The 20,219-nt window shown below is 46.3% G+C and overlaps 1 pseudogene; it reads right to left on the reverse strand.

Annotated features, from left to right (window-relative positions):
* The window catches only part of LOC132832954 (uncharacterized), a 44,560-nt pseudogene that overhangs the window by 16,176 nt on the left and 8,165 nt on the right, over positions 1–20,219 (reverse strand).

Consider the following 20,219-nt stretch of genomic DNA (forward strand, 5'->3'; position numbering starts at 1 on the left):
ATGAAATGACTTAAATGCTTAAGCTTTTAGAATTGTTCACATTTCAGTAAATGGGCGAGAAATGTTCATCTTATTTTTGTAAATTGATCCAAATAGAATTCGATAATATAAGGGCAAGGATTGGAAACCTCGCAGATCCAAAGAAAGGCCCATATCCTAATAACAGTTCAGTTACTGATACATCACATTACACCATGTGTAATGCATGGGTTCCACAACCCTCCGAGAATTTTGCTGCTCTATTTCTGGCCTCTTGACCACCTCTGATTTTAGTCTGTCCCTCCACCCACCCCCCCCCCCCCCCCAGATCCCTCTGTTCCTCCACCTGACTAAGAACCCTACCGTTAACCCTGTATTCCGCATTCTTATTTGTTCTTCCAAAATGGACAACCTCACACTTGGCAGGGTTGAACTCCATCTGCCACTCCTCAGTCCAGTTCTGCATCATATCTAAGTCCCTTTGCAGCCGACAACAGCCCTCCTCACTGTCCACAACTCCACCAATCTTTGTATCATCTGCAAATTTACTGACCCACCCTTCGACTCCCTCATCCAAGTCATTAATAAAAATTACAAACAGCAGAGGACCCAGAACTGATCCCTGCGGTACTCCACTTGTAACTGGGCTCCAGGCTGAGTATTTACCATCTACCACCACTCTCTGACTTCGACCGGTTAGCCAGTTTTCTATCCAATTGGCCAAATTTCCCTCTATCCCATGCCTCCTGACTTTCCGCATAAGCCTACCATGGGGAACCTTATCAAATGCCTTACTAAAATCCATGTACACTACATCCACTGCTTTAACCTCATCCACATGCTTGGTCACCTCCTCAAAGAATTCAATAAGACTTGTAAGGCAAGACCTACCCTTCACAAATCCGTGCTGGCTGTCCCTAATCAAGCAGTGTCTTTCCAGATACTCATAAATCCTATCCCTCAGTACCCTTTCCATTACTTTGCCGACCACAGAAGTAAGACTAACTGGCCTGTAATTCCCGGGGTTATCCCTATTCCCTTTTTTGAACAGGGGCACAACATTCGCTACTCTCCAGTCCCCTGGTACCACCCCCGTTGACAGTGAAGACGAAAAGATCATTGCCAACGGTACTGCAATTTCCTCTCTTGCTTCCCACATAATCCTAGGATATATCCCGTCAGGCCCGGGGGACTTGTCTATCCTCAAGTTGTTCAAAATGTCCAACACATCTTCCTTCCTAACAAGTATCTCTTCTATCTTACCAGTCCGTTTCACACTCTCCTCTTCAACAATACGGTCCCTCTCGTTCGTAAAGACTGAAGAAAAGTACTCATTCAAGACCTCTCCTACCTCCTCCGACTCAATACACAATCTCCCACTACTGTCCTTGATCGGACCTACCCTCGTTCTCGTCATTCTCATGTTTCTCACATATGCATAAAATGCCTTGGAGTTATCCTTGATCCTATCCGCCAAGGATTTTTCATGCCCTCTCTTAGCTCTCCTAATCCCTTTCTTCTGGTCCCTTCTGGCTATCCTGTATCCCTCCACTGCTCTGTCTGAACCCTGTTTCCTCAACCTTATGTAAGCCTCCTTCTTCCTCTTCACTAGACATTCAACCTCCCTTGTCAACCAAGGCTCCCTCACACGACCATTTCTTTCCTGCCTGATAGGTACATACATATCAAGGACACGTCATATCTGCTTCTTGAAAAAGTTCCACATTTCCACCACATCCTTCCCTGACAGCCTATGCTCCCAACTTATGCTCCTCAACACCTGTCTTACAGCATCGTAATTTCCCTTCCCCCAATTGTAAAATCTACCCTGTTGTGCGCACCTATCTCTCTCCATAACCAAGGTGAAAGTCACAGAATTGTGGTCACCATCACCAAAATGTTCACCCACTAACAAGCCCATCACTTGTCCCGGTTCATTACCAAGTACCAAATCCAATATGGCCTCCCCTCTGGTTGGACAATCTACATACTGAGTTAGAAAAGCTTCCTGGACACACTGCACAAATACCGCCCCATCCAATCTACTTGATCTAAAGAGCTTCCAATCAATATTTGGGAAGTTGAAGTCGCCCATGACTACGACCCTGTGGCTTCTGCACCTTTCCAAAATCTGTTTCCCAATCTGTTTCTCCACATCTCTGCTGCTATTGGGGGGCCTATAGTAAACACCCAACAAGGTGACTGCACCTTTCCTATTTCTGACTTCAGCCCATACTACCTCCAAAGGCAGATCCCCCTCAAACTTCCTTTCTGCAGCTGTTATACCATTTCTAATTAGCAATGCCACCCCCCCTCCTTTTTTACCACCCTCCCTAATCTTACTGAAACATCTGTAACCAGGAACCTCCAACAACCATTCCTGTCCCTCGTCTATCCACGTTTCCGTGATGGCCACAACATCGTAGTCCCAGGTACCGATCCACGCCTTAAGTTCACTCACCTTATTTCTGATACTCCTTGCATTGAAGTATACGCACTTGAGCCCATCTCTGTGTCCGCAAGTATTCCCTGTCAGTGCTACCTTCTCCACAGCCTCCCTACATTCTTGGACATCCTGACAAACAGCTAGCTTACTTGCTGGACTACAAGTCCGGATCCCATCCCCCTGCCAAATTAGTTTAAACCCCCCCAAAGAGTGCTAGCAAACCTACCCCCCAGGATATTGGTGCCCTTCTGGTTCAGGTGCAACCCGTCCTGTTTGTACAGGTCCCACCTTCCCCAGAATGCAGTCCAATTGTCCAAATACCTGAAGCCCTCCCTCCTACACCATCCTTGCAGCCACGTGTTCAACTGCACTCTCTCCCTATTCCTTGCCTCACTGTCACGTGGCACCGGCAACAACCCAGAGATAACGACTCTGTCCGTCCTAGCTTTTAGCTTCCAGCCTAACTCCCTGACCTCTTGAATGACCTCCCCACCCCTCTTCCTACCTATGTCGTTGGTGCCAATGTGTACCACGACTTCTGGCTGCACACCCTCCCCCTTAAGGATTCTGAAGACACAGTCCGAGACGTCTCGGACCCTGGCACCCGGGAGGCAACAAACCATCCGAGAGTCTCGCCCATGTCCACAGAACCGCCTGTCTGTCCCTCTAACTAAAGAGTCTCCTATAACTCGCGCTCTCCTCCTCTCCCCCTTTCCCTTCTGAGTCTCAGAGCCGGACCTCACGCCACAGACCCCGTCACTGCAGCTTACACCTGCAAGGCTGTCCCCCCCAACAGTTTCCAAAGCTTTGTTCGTAATATCATGGAACAGTTTTATCAAAGCTAATACTGTTTTAACCCTGTAACAATCTTGTTATCAGAAAAAAAACCACTTGTTTATGAACCATAACTGGAGTTACGGTCACCCAATAAATGACCTTTTAGAGCTGCAACAATAACCAGGAAATAACCCCATAATAACCCGTCCCTGAGTTATTGAGCAAACAGGGCAGAGTTTCAGTAAAGAGCATGTCCTACCTTCTCTTCCGACAAGCTTCCTCCTGAAAGAAATGAATCACAGTGAGGATGGCAGTAACAGATTTCAGGAGGAGACAGACAGGCTGCTGAAATGAACAGATACAACACGGAAGTGTAACGTGATATATTTTGGAAGGAAGACTGAGGAGAGAGTAAAATAATCTGGTATTCCCGAAACGCATCAGAGTGTAGAAGCGATTAATTCAGTGACAGCGTCGCAATAACCAGTCATAGATTGAATTGAATACTATAATTTTTAGCAATTGCTTTATTGATTAACAAGTATCATAAGTTTTTTTTTGTAACTGGGTGAAATTTCCATTACCTAACCTGTAATATCTTCCCTTACCTTCAGAAATATCAGCTCGTCTTTTTGCTCCATCTGTTTCTGCAACTTTGAGAGTTCCTCCTCAATAGAATTTAAATTCTCCTGAATCGCTCGAAGGTTTTTCTCCATTGGTTCTACAATCCTCTCCTCTTCTTCCCTGAGATCTCTGAGTAAACGCTGCTCTTTCTCAGTGAGAATCTGGTGCATTTTAGTGAACTCGGATGTGATGTGGGTCTGCAGACTGCTCGCCTGTTCCTACCAAATGAAATGTGAAACCTCATTAATGTCCCGCGGTAAAGGGAACAAAACTAACCGAGATCCCAGAAAATCAGCACAGGGAGAGCTCACCCTCACTTCAGAACTCTTGCTTTTCTGGGTTAGTTCCGCTTGCTGAACCACCGATTTTTTTCTCTGTGAGAGAGTCTAAGAAAGATTTTACCTTTTTCTAGGGTTTGGAGAGAAATTACAGAGTTAGATGCGTTAGGTCAGGTGTTGGATCAGGAATGTGTGAAACGCGCAGTTCGTGACATATTCGCTCTTTTACCTTGTAGATTTCAATAGCCTCATTGATCGGCAGGAAGCGGTGCTCTCTGTGTTCCCGCGAATCTCTACAAATCAGACAGATCAATTTCATGTCAATTTCACAAAACAGCTTCAGATCTTCCTGATGTACCTCACAGTGAGGTTTACTTTCCTTCTCTTTTCGAGCCTCCTCGGCCAGATTCGCTAAGGCCCGATTTACCCTGAGGTTTCTTTCCGGAAACTCCTCTCTACATTGCGGGCGGGAGTTTATCTCCTTCTTTTCCCAACTCTGGGTGATACAGGAGCGGCAGAAGTTATGTCCACAATCCAGTGTAACCGGATCAGGGAAGAAATCCAAACAAATGAGACAAAATGTCTCCTCGGTCAGTCTCAGGAGCTGCTGTCTGGAAGCCATGATCAATCTTTGCACTTCCTGTTTCAAACCGTTCCCAGTCTCACTGTTCCTCCGCAGGTAAACACGTTCAGGTCTGCTTCTTTCAATAAAAATATCAGGAAAAATATGAAAGAAAAAGGACTGAAGGGGCAATGTTTTCAAAGAAACTGCCATAGGTAGTGGTGGAGGCTGGTAAAATTACAATGTTAAAAGGCATTTGGATAGGTATATGAGTAGAAAAGGTTGAGAGGCTAACAGCCAAACGCTGACAAATGGGACTAGATTAATTCAGGATCCCTGATTTGCATGGACAAGTTAGATCATAGGGTCTGTTTCTATGCTAAGCGTCTCTATTACTCTTTGACTCTATAACTGAAATAAGGAGGAATTTCTTCAGTCAGAGGGTGTTTAATCTGTAGAACTCATCATTACAAAATGATGTGGAGACCAAGTCACTGAATGTGTTTAAGACAGAGATGGATAGCTTCTTGAATAGTAAAGGGACCAGGGTTACAGAGAGAAAGCAGGAGAATGGGGAATGAGAAATATATTAGTCACGATCAAATGGTGGAGGAGACCCGGGGTGGTTTTCAGAGATGCAACACGTTACATTTCTTTGACCTCATTCCGCTGCTGCATCTTATAGTCAACAGAGGGGAAACCTGCAACTGGATATATTAGTGACTGTCTAATAGTTATAGCCGCTAGTCACTGTCACAAGTGATTGAATGGATTAGGGACCCTGTCATGCTCCTGAATAACCTACTGAATGCCTCAAATCAAAAGACTGGAATTTGCAAAGCACATCTCAAAGCTTCTTACAGTCTACTAAGTATTTCAAAATTGTATTTAATGTTGCAAAATGGAACATAAAGCAGTCAGTCTGTACAGAGCAGGCTCCCATAAACAGTAATGTGAACACATCATCTAATCGATTTGATGTTGTATGGGGGATAAACATTGGCCATGGGACCTTTTTTATATTCACCCCTACATGAGGTTTGAATCAAAGTGTCATTGAACGGAGTGCAGTCCCAATACTGCAGCACTCCCCCAGTACTGAACTCAAGTGTCAGTCTGGGTTTATATCATTATGTCATACATTGCAACCTCAGACACCCACATTCCTCTCCAAATTATTATTGTACGGTGTTTCAGCACAGCACACTGCACAACACCGCTGGTCACAGATCTCCAGTCAGAAAAACACACTTCCATCGCACTCATCAATCTTCTGTCACTTCCTCAAAAAACTCGCTGAGGTTTCTCAGATGTGACCTCTCCTCTGCTTTGCCATTGAATAAGATTATAGCTAATCTGAGCACCTCAAATCGACTTTCCGGCCTGAACTCCATAACTTTTGATTTCCTTCCTTTTTAAAAATCTGTCCATCTGAGCCTTGTATATCCTGAATGACCCAGCCTCAACAGCCCTCTGCAGCTTCAAATTCCACACAATCATGGAGAATGCTGGAGAGACTCAGCAGGTCTGGCAGCAGCTGAGGTGTGAGAAATGTTTCAAATCCAGTGTGACTCTTGTTCAGATCTGCTTGTGTCTGTCCAATGGGAGGGTGTAGAAACATGTTGATTTATGTGATGGGTTAGACAGGCTTCAGAGTCCCTTTCTCACCACAGAGGCACAGCCCTGCAATGTAAAAGGGAATTCAAGAAGATAACATGGAGTCCTTGGTCAGCAGTGGGGATGTTAATTACTTGAAACCTAATTCATCAACCCTTTGAAATGATCTGGAAGAATCTGCATTTCACTGCCAATCACAAGGTTTCCTACAAAAATTTAAAAAAGCTCGAGAAACTGGAGCAGTGTCACTGGACATAAAATGTTGTCTCTTCTTTCGCTCCATTCACGCTGCCAGATTGCTGATTTTCACCAGCAATGTCTGTTTTTGTAGCACTCCTTGGCAGTGAACATTGAAGTTTGTAACACACCTAGTGTTCAACAAACAAAGAATTGTAAATGCTGGAAATCTGAAACAAAATATAAATTGATTGAGAAACTATTTTCTCTGCACAAATGCTGCCAGACCTGTTCCTGAAACAGACCGACACAGAACATTGCTGTAAAACTCATCTCAAAAGTCCTCATTCACTGTCACCCAGTCAAAGTCATCTTCATGTGATGATTAGATTAGATTCCCTACAGTATGGAAACAGGCCCTTTGGCCCAACAAGTCCACACCGACCCTCCAAAGAGTAACCCACCGAGACCCATTCCCCTATATCTACCTCTAACTAACGCATCTAACACTATGGACAACTCAGCATGGCCAATTCACCTAAATGGACATCTTTGGATTGTTGGAGGAAACCCATGCAGACACGAGGAGAGCATGTAAACTCCACACAGGCTGTCGCCCAAGGTTGGAAATGAACCCGGATCCTGTGAGGCAGCAGTGCTGACCACTGAGCCACCATGCTGCCCTGGCATTTCATTCTATTGGCTTCAATTTTAATTTTAATGCTTTCAGGTGACAACTTCTCAAAAGCTATTTCAAGTTTAAGATCAAATTCCCTCTGAATCCTAATTGTGTCTTCAGTCAAAAGCTCAAGCAACTGAATGGTTTCAAATATGGTTAAGTATTATCTGATCATGACATAAATGATCAGTTCACCCATCACTTTTAAATCTGAGGTTTTATGAAAGAGCAGTAACATTCTGGGCAATAGTTACAGACCTGAGCAAAACAAGACCAGTTTCTCAACGTTATTACATCACGTTGTTGTTCAGAAAGCATATGGAGTTTTGGCTTTCATTAACAGGGGGATTGAGTTTAAGAGCCATGAGATCTTGTTGCAGCTGTATAAAACTTTGGTTAGACTGCACTTGGAATACTGTGTCCAGTTCTGGTCGCCCTATTATAGGAAAGATGTGGATGCTTTGGAGAGGGTTCAGAGGAGGTTTACCAGGATGCTATCTGGAATGGAGGGCTTATATTATGAAGAGAGGTTGACTGGGTTCGGACTTTGTTCATTGGAAAAACGAAGGAAGAGAGGGGACGTAATTGAGGTGTACAAGATAATGAGAGGCATAGATAGAGTGCATAGCCAGAGACTTTTTTCCAGGGCAGAAATTGTTAATACGAGGGATCATAGTTTTAAGCTGTTTGGTGGAAAGTACAAAGGGGATGTCAGGGGCAGGTTCTTTACGCAGAGAGTTGTGAAAACATGGAATGCGTTGCCAGCAGCAGTTGTGGAAGCGAGGTCATCGAGGATATTTAAGAGACTGCTGGACATGAATATGGTCACAGAAATTTGAGGGTTTGTACATTAGGCTTACCTCATGAGGATCAATGGTCGACACAACATCGTGGGCTGAAGGGTCTGTTCTGTGCTGTACTGTTCTATGTTCTGTGTGGGGTATACATTATTGACACATGGTGGAAGTCTAAAGAAGATCAATCTGACATTTTTATTTTGATTGAGCCCAGTCCCCCATTGTCTCTGCAGTGAAATGATTTGATGTCCCCCCTGAAAAGACTCCCCTGAGCCCAGTCTGAGACCCACTGACTGATTCATCTCCAACACCGTCATGTAGCGCCACCTCCCGCCTGTGGAGCAACATTACAGGCAGGAAGGTCCCCGGGTTCCTGCAGCTCACAGCTCATTCTACCCAGTCAGTCCCTCTCTACAATTGAGCTTCTATTTGTTTCTTCTCTCCCCCTCCTTCTTTCCCCCAGACTGAGACCGACCCCCATCAGTTTACAGCTGGCAGGAGGCAGGGGAACGGGGTGAAATTATGGGATGGATCTGTCAGTGCCCTTTAATCCCGCAGATTGTCAGCGGGGCGGAGTTTTTCCCGCGGTCATTCCCTCCCGGATTGAAGATGGGAAAGAGCCTCTCAGTGAAAGTGTGGGTGAAAGTGTGGAGATGGGACATGGTGTCCGCATTGTAAAATGACACCTGTCCATCCTCATAGTCCAGGAAAACACCGATCTTCCGGGAATTCACACTCGGGGAGAGGGGGGTCCGTGAGGGGGAGGTGGCGGCTGAATAACCACATCCAGGATACAGCCCCACAATCCAGAATCCAGTCTCCGGGCTTGAGGTGATCCTCCCTTTCCTCTTCACAGACTCTCGGGCCACTCCCAGACTCCAGCAGGTCTTCTTCCCCACCTCCACCTCCCAGTAATGTCTCCCTGATGTGAATCCCTCTGATCCCAGGACGAAAGGCCAGGGATCAAATCTCTCCGGGGAGTCAGGGAGCGGCTGCCATTTGTCTCCGAGTCTCACACTGGTCCGGTCCTCAGACAGGATGAGCTGGGGATGCGCTGTGTTCGGATCCAGAGTCAGAGAGGCTGGAGCTGGGGGAGAGATCAAATAACACCGTCAGAGAGAGGGAGCAGGTAGTGAGGGGCGAAGCAATCGAGGGTGTGGGAGTGAAAGGGAGATGGAGTGAGCCTAGGAAAGGTGAGTTGATGGAGGGGCGGGACAAGGAAAGAGGAGTGAGTGAGGGAGATTGCAGTGAGTGATGAGAGTGGAGGGATAAGGAGGAAGGATGGGTGAGGCAGAGGGCTGGGGAGGGAGGAGTAAGGGAGGGGAGGTGAGGGCTCATTTGGAGGAGAGTGGGTGGGGAAATGAAGTGCACAGGAAGAACAGAACCCTAAACCCAACCCTATCGCAGGATGGAGGGCAAGATTAAAAATAGGGGGAGAGCGAGGAGATGTGGGATAGAGGGTGGAAAGTGAGGAGATGTGGGAATGAGAGGAGAGGAGAGTGAAGAGGTGGTATGAGAGAGAGAGAGATGTAGAGAATGAGGGGGAGCTCAGACGGGGAATGATCATTGGGAGGGTTGAGTGCCCAGATGAGAGCAATGGGAAGGGGTATCTCTCGGGATGAGATCATCCGGGGAGACAGGAGGAGTGGGGAGAAGTGGGGAAAGTGTGATGTTAGTGGCAAGGGGAAGTGTGGTGGAAAGGGTAAACTAAACAGAAGGTGAGGGGAAAGCGAGGGGCAGAGAGTGTGGCAGAGGTCGAGCGAGATGAAGCACTCAGGGGTGGGGAAGGAGAGTGAGGGGAGAGCAAGGGGGTATTGGACAGCATAGGGGACTGTCAGATGGTGGGGGCCAGGAGGGGGAGGGGAGTGTGATGAGCAGAGTAAGGGGTACGGGAGAGGTGGGGGAGATTGAAGGGGTCAGTCAGAGTGAACGGTATAGACAGATTGGGGGAAGGGAGCGTGAAGGAGAGGACAGAATGAGAAAGAGAGGGATGGGGCATGGACTGGAAGGGGAGATGGCTGGGTCCAGGAGGAAGAGATAAATTAAGAGGAAAAGGTGAGTAGGAGAGTGTAGGTGACAAAATGGAGAAGAGAAAGTGGGAGAAAGGGATGAATAAGAGGAGGGGAGAATGCTGGGAAGGTGAGCATGAGGAGTGTGATAACAAGAGGAAGGGAGCACATGGAGGATTGGAAAAGAAGATTGGGGCAGGTGGGGATAGAAGTGGAAGGTGGGTGAATGCAAGGGAAAGAGGAGAGCGAAGTGATGTGAATGGGTGGGAAGGGGGACAGTGAGGGGAAGCAGGAGAGATGGGCAGTAGGCCATGGGGAGACTGAGGGAGGGTCGAGTGGGGTTGTATTTGCAGGGGAGGGTTTATGGAAGGGGAAGGGAAGCATCATGGAGAATGGGAGGAAATGAGGGAAGGTTTTTAATCTCAGGAGAGGGAATGAAAGTTTGAAGACATGGAATAAGTGATGGAGGAGGGAATGATTGGAAGCTGAATAAGGATATGGGAGAGGGTATGGAGGTTTTTTGAGGGGAGGTGACTGGGATGGGGTAGGAGAGAGTGAGTGACAGTATAGAATGGGAGGGTGACAGCAGGAGGTCTGCAAAATAAGTGGACATTAGAGGTTTGGAGATCAAGAGAGTGAGTGGGAGGGTTGGGGGATGGAGATGCGGTGACTGAGGGGAAGAGAGAGAAAGGCAGGTGAGAGTGAGGAGGAAGGGATGGCTGAGCTGGAGGGGAGAAATACAGGTTCACTGTCCCCTTTAGCTCAAAGGGAAAAGGGAGTCTACACAAGGAAGATGGTCGAGTAAAAACAAGGACTGCAGATGCTGGAAACCAGAGTCTAGATTAGGGTGATGCTGGAAAAGCACAGCAGATCAGGCAGCATCTGAGGAGCAGGAAAATCGATGTTTCGGGCAAAAGCCCTTTATCAGGAATAGAGGTGGGGTGCCTGCAGAGTGAAGAGATAACTGAGATGGAAATGGGGGTGGGGAGAATGTAGAATAGAGTACAATAGGTGAATGGGGGTGGGAATGGAGGTGATAGGTCAGAGAGGAGGGTGGGGGAAGGTAGCAAAGAGTACAACGGGTGAATGCGCGTGGGGATGAAGGTGATATGTCAGAGAGGTGGGTGAAGTGGATAGGTGGAAAGGAAGATAGGCAGGTAGGACAGGTCATGGGGACGGTGCTAAGCTGGAAGGTTGGAGCTGGGGTGAGGTGGGAGAAGGGGAAATGAGGAAACTGGTGAAATCTACATTGATGCCATGTGGTTGGAGTGTTCTAACGCACAAGATGAGGCGTTCTTCCTCCAGGCGTCGGGTGGTGTGGGAGCGGCAGTGGAGGAGGCCCAGGACCTGTATGTCCTCAGCAGAGTGGGAGGAGGAGTTGAAATGTTGGGTCACAGGGTGATGGAGTTGATTGATGCTAGTGTCCTGGAGATGTTCCCTAAAGTGCTCTGCTAGGAGGCATCCAGTCTCCCCAGTGTGGAGGATACCACATCGGGAGCAACGGATACAATAAATGATCTTGGTGGATATGCAGGTAGACCTTTGATGGATGTGGAAGGTTCTTTTGGGGCCTTGGATGGAGGTGAGGGCACAGGTTTTGCAATTCCTGCAGTGGCAGGGGAGTGCGCCAGGAAGGGAGGGTGGGTTGTTGGGGCGTGGACCTGACCAGGTAGTCACAGAGGTAACAGTCTTTGCGGAAAGCAGAAATGGGTGGGGAGGGAAATAAAACCCTGGTGGTGGGGTCCGTTTGGATGTGGCAGAAATGCCGTCGGATGATGTGGTTTATGCGAAGGTTGGTCGGGTGGAAGATGAGCACCAGGGGCATTCTGTCCTTGTTACAGTTGGAGGGGGGGGGCTTTGAGGGTGGAGGGACGGGATGTTGACGAGATGTGTTGGAGGGCATCTTTAACCACGTGGGAAGGGAAATTGTGGTCTCTAAAGAAGGGAGGCCATCTGATGTGTTCTGTGGTGGAACTGGTCCTCCTGAGAGCAGATAAGGTGGAGGCGGATAAATTGGGAATATGGGATAGCATTTTTGCAGGAGGTAGAGTGGGAAGACATGTAATACAGGTAGCTGTGAGAGTCGGAAGGTTTGTAACAAATGTCGGTGTCAAGTCAGTCGTCATTAATGGAAATGGAGAGGTCCAGGAAGGGAAAGCAGGTGTCAGAGATGGTCCAGGTGAATTTGAAGTCGGGGTTGAATGTGTTGGTGAAGTTGATGAATTGCTCAACCTCCTCACGGGAGCATGAGGTGGCACCAATGCTGTCATCAATGTAGTGGAGGGAGAGGTGGGGTAAGTATGTTGTGAGGCCTGAGAGTGTGGAGGGCATTTGCAGCGCAGTTACTGGGACTGGAGGGTTTGTGATATAACGAGTGGCCGAATAGGCTGGGGCTTTTTTCCCTGTTGCATTGCAGGCTGAGGGGTGACCTTTTAGAGATTTATAAAACCGTGAAGGGCATGGACTGGGTGAAGAGCTAATGTATTTTCCCCAGGGTAGGTGACTCCAGAACTGGAGGGCTCGGATTTAAGGTGAGTTAGGAAAGATTTAAAAAGAACCTGAGAGGTAACTTGTTCATGCAGAGGGTAGTGCATGTATGGAATGGTCTGCCAGAGGAAGTGGTGGAGGTTAATTGGCCTTATCTGTCAGGCCTCTTGCATTAAATAAATGCAGTTGAATTGCTCAGTCTTACCTCATTCTCTGCTGTGCTCATGCCTACCTTGAGTACTTAACTTCCTCCCTTTATCTACTGCACCTTATTTCTTATCTCACTATCTCTTTGAGTCCCCTCAATACAGTCCCTCCCCGCTTATTAGTTTAAAGTCTCCCAAGTCACACGAGCAAATCTCCCTGCCAGAATATTGATCCCCCTCCAATGCAGGAATGCAGGTGCAAACCATCTGTCTTCTACAGGTCAAGTCTATTCCAACAAAGGTCCCAGTGGTCCAAAAATGTGAATTCTTGCTCCTTACTTCAGCTCTTTAGCCACACATTATCCTACTACAGCTACTCTCACCAGCATATGGTACTGGGAGTAATCTAGATATTACTATAATTGAGGACCTCTGTAATCTCCTGCATCACTATTAGGAACAAAGCAATATATTAGTTTCCTCGGTGTCACTGAACTTTTCCACCACAACTGATATCATCAAACCTGATGACTTTTCATCATCACAATGCTGATTCTGTGACATCACTGTTCACAGATTGATTCTCTCATTTAGAGTCAGAGAGATGTACAGTACGGAAATAGACACTTCAGTCTGACTCGTCTGTACAGACCAGATATCATAACCTAATCTACTCCCATTTGCCAGCACTTGACCCATATCCTTCTTGAATCCATCCTCTTCATATAACCATCCAGATGCATTTTTAATGTTGTCATTGTGACAATCTCCACCACTTCCTCTGGCAGCTCATTCCATAGATGGACCATCGTTTGCATGAAAACATTTCTCCTTAGGTCCATTTTAACTGTTTTCCCTCTCACCCTAAACCTATGCCCTCTACTCTAAATGCCCCAAACCCAGGGAAAAGACTTTGCCGATTTACCCTATCCATGCCCCTCATAATTTTGTAAACTTCTATAAGGTCACCCCTCAGCCTCTGACGCTCCAGGGAAAACAGTCCCAGCCTATTCAGCCTCTCCATCTGGCTCAAATCCTCCAACCCAGGCAATACCCTTGTCAATCTTTTCTGAACTCTTTCAAGTTTCTCAACAGCCTTCCAATAGGAGGGAGACCAGAACTGCACACAGTATTCCAAAACTGGTCTAATCAATGTGCTGTACAGTTGCAATATGACTTCCCAACTCCTATATTCGATGCTCTGACCAAGAAAGGAAAGCATGCCAAATGATTTTTTTCACTACCCTATCTACCTGCGACTTCACTTTCAAGGAAATATGAACCTGCACTCCAACATCTCTTTGTTCAGAAACACTCCCCATGACCTGACCATTAAGTGTGTAAATCCTGCTCAGATTTGCCTTTCCAAAGTGCAGCACTTTACATTTATCTAAATTAAAATCTATCTGATACTCCAGCCCATTGGTCCCATCTGATCATGATCCTGTTGTGTCACCTGCAAACTTGCTAACTGTCCCTCCTATGTTTACATTCAAATCATTTTTATAAGTGATGAAAAGTAGTGGACCCAGCCCCGATCCTTGTGGTACATCACTGGTCACAGGCCTCCAGTCTGACAAGAAACCCTCCACCACCACTCTCTGTCTTCTACCTTCAAGCCAGTTCTGTATCCAAGTGGCTAATTCTCCCAGTATTCCATGAGATCTAACCTTGATAACCAGTTTATCATGAGGAACCTTGTCAAATGCCTTACTGAAGTTCATTTAGATCACATTCACTGCTTTGCCCTCATCAATCCTCTGTAACATTCAAAAAACAACTTGCTTCATCTAGCAAATATGTAAATTTCCAAAGGACAAGCAGAAAGGAAAGCGCGATGGGGTAGCATTGTTGATTTGGGATGAAGTAAATACAACAGCAAGAAATAATCTGAAATCAGAAAAATATAGACTCCACATGAGTGAAAGTAAGAAATAAAGTAAGAAGATTGGCAGAAATGGTCTGTAAGACCCCAAACATAGCAACACGGTTGGGCAGAGAAAAATGAGGAGATTAAAAAGTGCAAGTAACATTAAACCAGGGTGATTTTTATCAACATGTTGATTTAAACAGCGAGATTAGCAGAGGGAGCCATGAGCACATTGTTTCCTGGAATAATAATATTGTGAATCCAACCATATATTTGGCTATTTTGAATCTGGTGATGTTTACTGAGGCAGGTTTAATAAATGATGTCAGAGTCAACACTGACCATAACATGGAGGAATGTAGCATTCAGTTTGAAAGGGAGGATCATGGTTGGGAAATAACTGTGTTAAGCTTAAACAAGAGTAATTGCAAACGAATGAGGCCTGAGCTTGTGGGAGTGGACTGGGGAAGGTATTTAGCAGCAAAGAGATTTGATAATCAATGGAAGACACTTAAAAGAACAATACATGACTCACAGCAAAGATATACTTCAGTGAGAAAAAAGATTTCTAGGAAGGGGATAAGCCAGCGATGGTTAACTAGGGAAGTTAAGCCCTTATGAAGAGTCATTTAGACTCGAAATGTTAGATCGCTTTCGAGGTTCATGTGAAGATTTGTAGCTCGGGTGGCTACTCATTGCTCATTTGCTCCCATATTCCCAACATTCCAAATTACATCCTTCCCTCACCTGGAAGTGATAGCAGTTTTCCAGGTACCTGCTCCCTCCTGCAGGACCATCCTGTGCCTTCTCACATTCTGAACCCTTGGAAAACTGACCAAGAACATTACATTGAATAAGAAACTTCAGATTGAATTGGACCTCTCCAAAACTTCATGGAGCAGCCATTGGGTTTACTGCTTGATCAATAGGATTACTGAAAATATTGGAACAGTCGCTTCGTGATTAGAACTGCTGCCTCACAGCACCAGGGAGCTGGGTTCAATTCCAGCCTCAGGTAACTGTATGAAGTTTGTACATGCTCCCGTGTCTGCATTGGTTTCCTTCCACATTCCAAAGGTGTGCAGCTTTTGTCCATTGTGTCCAGGGAAGTGCAGGCTTGATGGATTAGCCATGGGAAAAATAGAGTTAAAAGAGTATGCAAAGGTGTTAGGTCCTGGTGGAATGCTTTTCAGAGAGTCAGTATGGAGTCGATAGTTTGAAAAGCCTGCTTCCACACTGGAAGGATTAATGTGATTCTAACAATCTCACTAGCTGCAAGCTGGCTTTTCACCCTCCCCTTATGGAAGTTTATAAATATCTGTTTTGTTTAATATTTGACTATGTGACACTTATAGATATTTATCAGGTTCAACAGGTCTGCCAGCATCTGTGCAGAGAAATCAGAGTGAACATTTCAGAGTGAGTGACGCTTCCTCAGAACTGGTGGTAGCTAGGAAATGTCAGTTTATATACAGAAGATATGGTGGAGGAGAAGGGGTGAAGAGTAAATGATAAATGGGGATTGAGCCCAAAGATGGAGAAGAGCAGTTAGACAGACAGAGGAGTGGGGTGAATAGACAATCTGGGTAGGAGGGTGAATAGCTGTTAATGGAGACTGTTAGTGGCTAAAAATGGTTTGTACGTAACAGCAGGCTCTGTGATAACAAGGCCTAGTTGTGTGGTTGGAGTAAGGACATGGGAGAGCTCAGACCCCAAAGTTAATCAATTTGATATTGAGTCTGGAAGGCTGCAGGGTCCCCAAGCTGAAAGTGAGGTGCTGTTCTTCTAGCTTGCATTGAGCTGCGTTGGAGCACTGCAGTAAGCCTGAGGCAGAGGTGTTGGCCAGGTTACAAGGTAGTGTGTTAAAAGGCATCTGGAATTTCAGGGTCTTTTTTGGCAAATAGAATGCAAGTGTTCTGAAATCAACCCTTCATATACCCAATAGAGAGGAGGCTGCACTGTGAGCAATGAATGCAGTAGACGAGATTGTGAGAAGTGCAAGTAAGTGAAGGTGTGTTTGGGCCCTTGGATACTGAGGAGGGAGGAAGTAAATGGACAGATGTTATACCTTCAGAAGTTGCAGGGGAAGGTGCTATGACATTGTGAGGGGGTGTTGGAAATAAACAGTGTCCCAACGGGAATGGTTCCTGTGGGAGGGGAGGTGTGTGGTGACTGGTGGTGACATCTTGCTGGAAACAGCGGAAATGGCAGCTGATGATCCTCTGGAGAGGGATGCTGTTGGGATGGCTGGTAAGGATAAGGGGAACCCTATCATTGTTGCAAAAGGGAAGAGAGGGGGTGAGGGTTGAAGTGCGAGAGATGGGTTGGTCCCACTTGAGGGCCCAGAGGAATCCTCGGTTGAGGAAAAAGATGGACATTTCAGAGGATCCCTTGTCAAAGTTAACATCTTTGGAATGAATACAATGGAGATGGAATAACTAGGAGAATGGAATGGAGACTTTACAGGGAGCAGGGTGTGAGAATATAAAGGCCAGGTAATTGTGGGAGTCGGTGGATTTACTGTGGATATTAGTGGCCAATCTATCCCCAAAAATAGAAACAGAGATGTTGAGGAAGGGAAGGGCAGATTTGGAGAGAGACTGGGTGAAGGTGAGAGTGAGGTGGAAGTTGGAAAGAAAATCGATAAACCTTTTTAATTCTGAATGGAAGAGGGAAGCAGCACCATGCTCAATGCCTTCACATCCAATCCTGACTTTGTTATTAAACCTGCTGATCAGGATGGTGCTATAATAGTCAGCAGACTGACCACTGCATTGCAGAAGCTGAGATACCTCTCAGATACCTCCTCCTATCTGCTTCTCGTCTGTGACCCCATGATGAAACATCAGGCCATTGTGCGAACCACGGTCACCAACCTCATTTCATCTGGGGATCCGCCCCCACTCCAACTACCTCCAGCTGATTGTCCCCCAATCTCACACAACTCGCTTCTACCTCTTTCCCAAAACACACAAACAGGATTACCTGGGCAGACCCATTCTTTCTGCCTGTTCCTGCCTCACAGACCTCATCATTTCTTACCATGATGCAGTCTTGTCTCCCCTGCTCCAGTCTCTGCTCACTTACAAATACCATTCCTCTGACACTTTGTGCTCATTCCAACACTTCCAGCTTAAGACTACAGCTGCCTCCGCTTTCCCGTGGATATGCAATCTCTCTTCCTGAACCATGGATTCCCCAGCACTGTCGTTGACAGGGGCCTCAACTGGGTCCAACCCATCTCTGGCATTTTAACTCTCACCCCTTCTCTTCCCTCCTGCAACACTGATAAGGTTCCCTTGTCATTATCAACAATCCCACCAGCACCAACATCCAGAATATCATCAACCATAATTTCTGCCACGACCAGACACATATTCCTCTCCCCTCCCTGTTCCCTCCATGGATGCCCTGATCTATTCTTCCCTCACTCCCAACAGCCCCCCACAGCCTCATGGCACCTTCCCCTGAGACTCCTGAAAGTGGTCTCCATTTCTTTCCTCCCTCCTCAGTATGCAAGGGCCCAAACAGACCTCCAGGTGAAGTAATGTCTTATCTGCACTTAGAGTCATAGAGTCATAGGGATGTACAGCATGGAAACAGACCCTTCGGTCCTACCTGTCCATGCCGACCAGATATCCCAACCCAATCTAGTCCCACCTGCCAGCACCCGGCCCATATCCCTTCAAACCCTTCTTATTCATATACCCATCCAAATGCCTCTTAAATGTTGCAATTGTACCAGCCTCCACCACTTCCTCTGGCAGCTCATTCCATACATGTATCATCCTCTGCATGAAAACGTTGCCCCTTAAGTCTCTTTTATATATTTCCCCTCTCACCCTAAACCTATGCCCTTTAGTTCTGGACTCTCCGACCCCAGGGAAAAGACTTTGCCTATTTACCCTATCCATGCCCCTCGTAATTTTGTAAACCTCTATAAGGTTACCCCTCAGCCTCTGACGCTCTGGGGAAAACATCCCCTGCCTGTTCGGCCCCTTCCTATAGCTCAAATCCCTCAACCTTGGCAACAGCCTTGTAAATCTTTTCTGAACTCTTTCAAGTTTCACAACATCTTTCCGATAGGAGGGAGACTAGAACTGCACGCAATATTTCAACAGTGGCCTAATCAATGTCCTGTACAGCCGCAACATGACTTCTCAACTCCTGTATTCTATACTCTGACCAATAAAAGAAAGCATACCAAACACCTTCTTCACTATCCTATCTACCTGTGACTCCATTTTCATGGAGCTATGAACCTTCATTCCAAGATCTCTTTGTTCAGCAACACTCCCCAAGATCTTACCATTAAGTGTATAAGTCCTGCGATGATTTGCTTTCCCAAAATGCAGCACTTCGTATTTATCTAAATTAAACTCCATTTGCCAATTCTCAGCCCATTGGCCGATCTGGTCCAGATTCTGTTGTAAACTGAGGTAACCCTCTTCGCTGTCCACTACACTCCGATTTTGGTGTAATCTGCAAACTTACTAACTGTACCTCTTATGCTTGCATCCGAATCTTTTATGTAAATAACAAAAAGTGGAGGACCCAGCACCAATCCTTGTGGCACTCCACTGGTCACAGGCCTCCAGTCTGAAAAACAACCATCCACCACCACCCTCTGTCTTCTACCTTTGAGCCAGTTCTGTATCCAAATGGCTAGTTCTCCCTGTATTCCATGAGATCTAACCTTGTTAATCAGTCTCCCATTGTCAAACGCATGACTGAACTCCATCTAGATCACATCTACTACTCTGCCCTCATCAATCCTCTTTGTTACTTCTTCAAAAAACCCAATCACTTAACTCAATCTAATCTACTGCATTCACTGCTCACAATGTGGTCTCCTCTACATTGGGGAAATAAAGCATTGACTGGGTGACAGTTTTGCTGTACACTTGCATTCTGTCTATAAAAAAGGCCCTGAGCTTCCAGTTGCCTGCTCCTTTAACACATCACAGATGCTGCCAAATGTGCTGAGCTTTTCCAGCAAATTCTGTTTTTAATCTCTTATTTACAGCATCCACAGTTCTTTCAATTGATATTTACCTGCTGCAGTTTTCATCATTGATCAATTCAGTAAGACCATCCTACACCTTCTATTGAAAAATGTTGTCTTCAGTGTTTGCAACTCCTTCTCTTCACTAAACTATCTAAATTCCACCTTCCCAACTTGACCATCCTCTCCCTCCCCATTCTGACACTGCCAATTTCCAACTTCCATCCCACCCTCACCTCCACCTAGTCGATCACTGATTCCTCCTTTTTCCTTCCTTGGCATGTCTGTTTCCATTTCTGGGGACATACTGAACAATAATATCCACTAAACACCCGACTCCCCTACCTACCTAGAGTATACATCCTCGTATCCTGCTTCCTGTAAACACTCTTATTCCATTCTCCCAGTTTCTCTGTCTCCATTCCATCTGCTTTGACAAGGCAAACTTTGACAAGGGAGCCTTGGAAATGCCCACATCCTTCCTTAACTGAGGATTCCGCAGCAATGTTGTTGAGAGTGCCCTCAATTGGGTCTGACCTACCTCCCACACTTCAGCCCACACCCCCTCTCTTTTCTGCCACAACAGCGATAGCATTTCCCTCGTCCTAACTTACCATCCCACCAGCATCCACAACCAGAAGAGCATCAGACAGCATTTCTGCCACCTGCAAATAAGGTGTCACCATCAGGCACATATTTCCCTCTGCTCCCTTGTCAGCCTTTCACAGGGACCGTTCCCTTCCAATCACCATAGTGCACTCTTCCT

Source organism: Hemiscyllium ocellatum, chromosome 35 (genome assembly GCF_020745735.1).
Source record: "Hemiscyllium ocellatum isolate sHemOce1 chromosome 35, sHemOce1.pat.X.cur, whole genome shotgun sequence".
NCBI classification, from domain to species: domain Eukaryota; kingdom Metazoa; phylum Chordata; class Chondrichthyes; order Orectolobiformes; family Hemiscylliidae; genus Hemiscyllium; species Hemiscyllium ocellatum.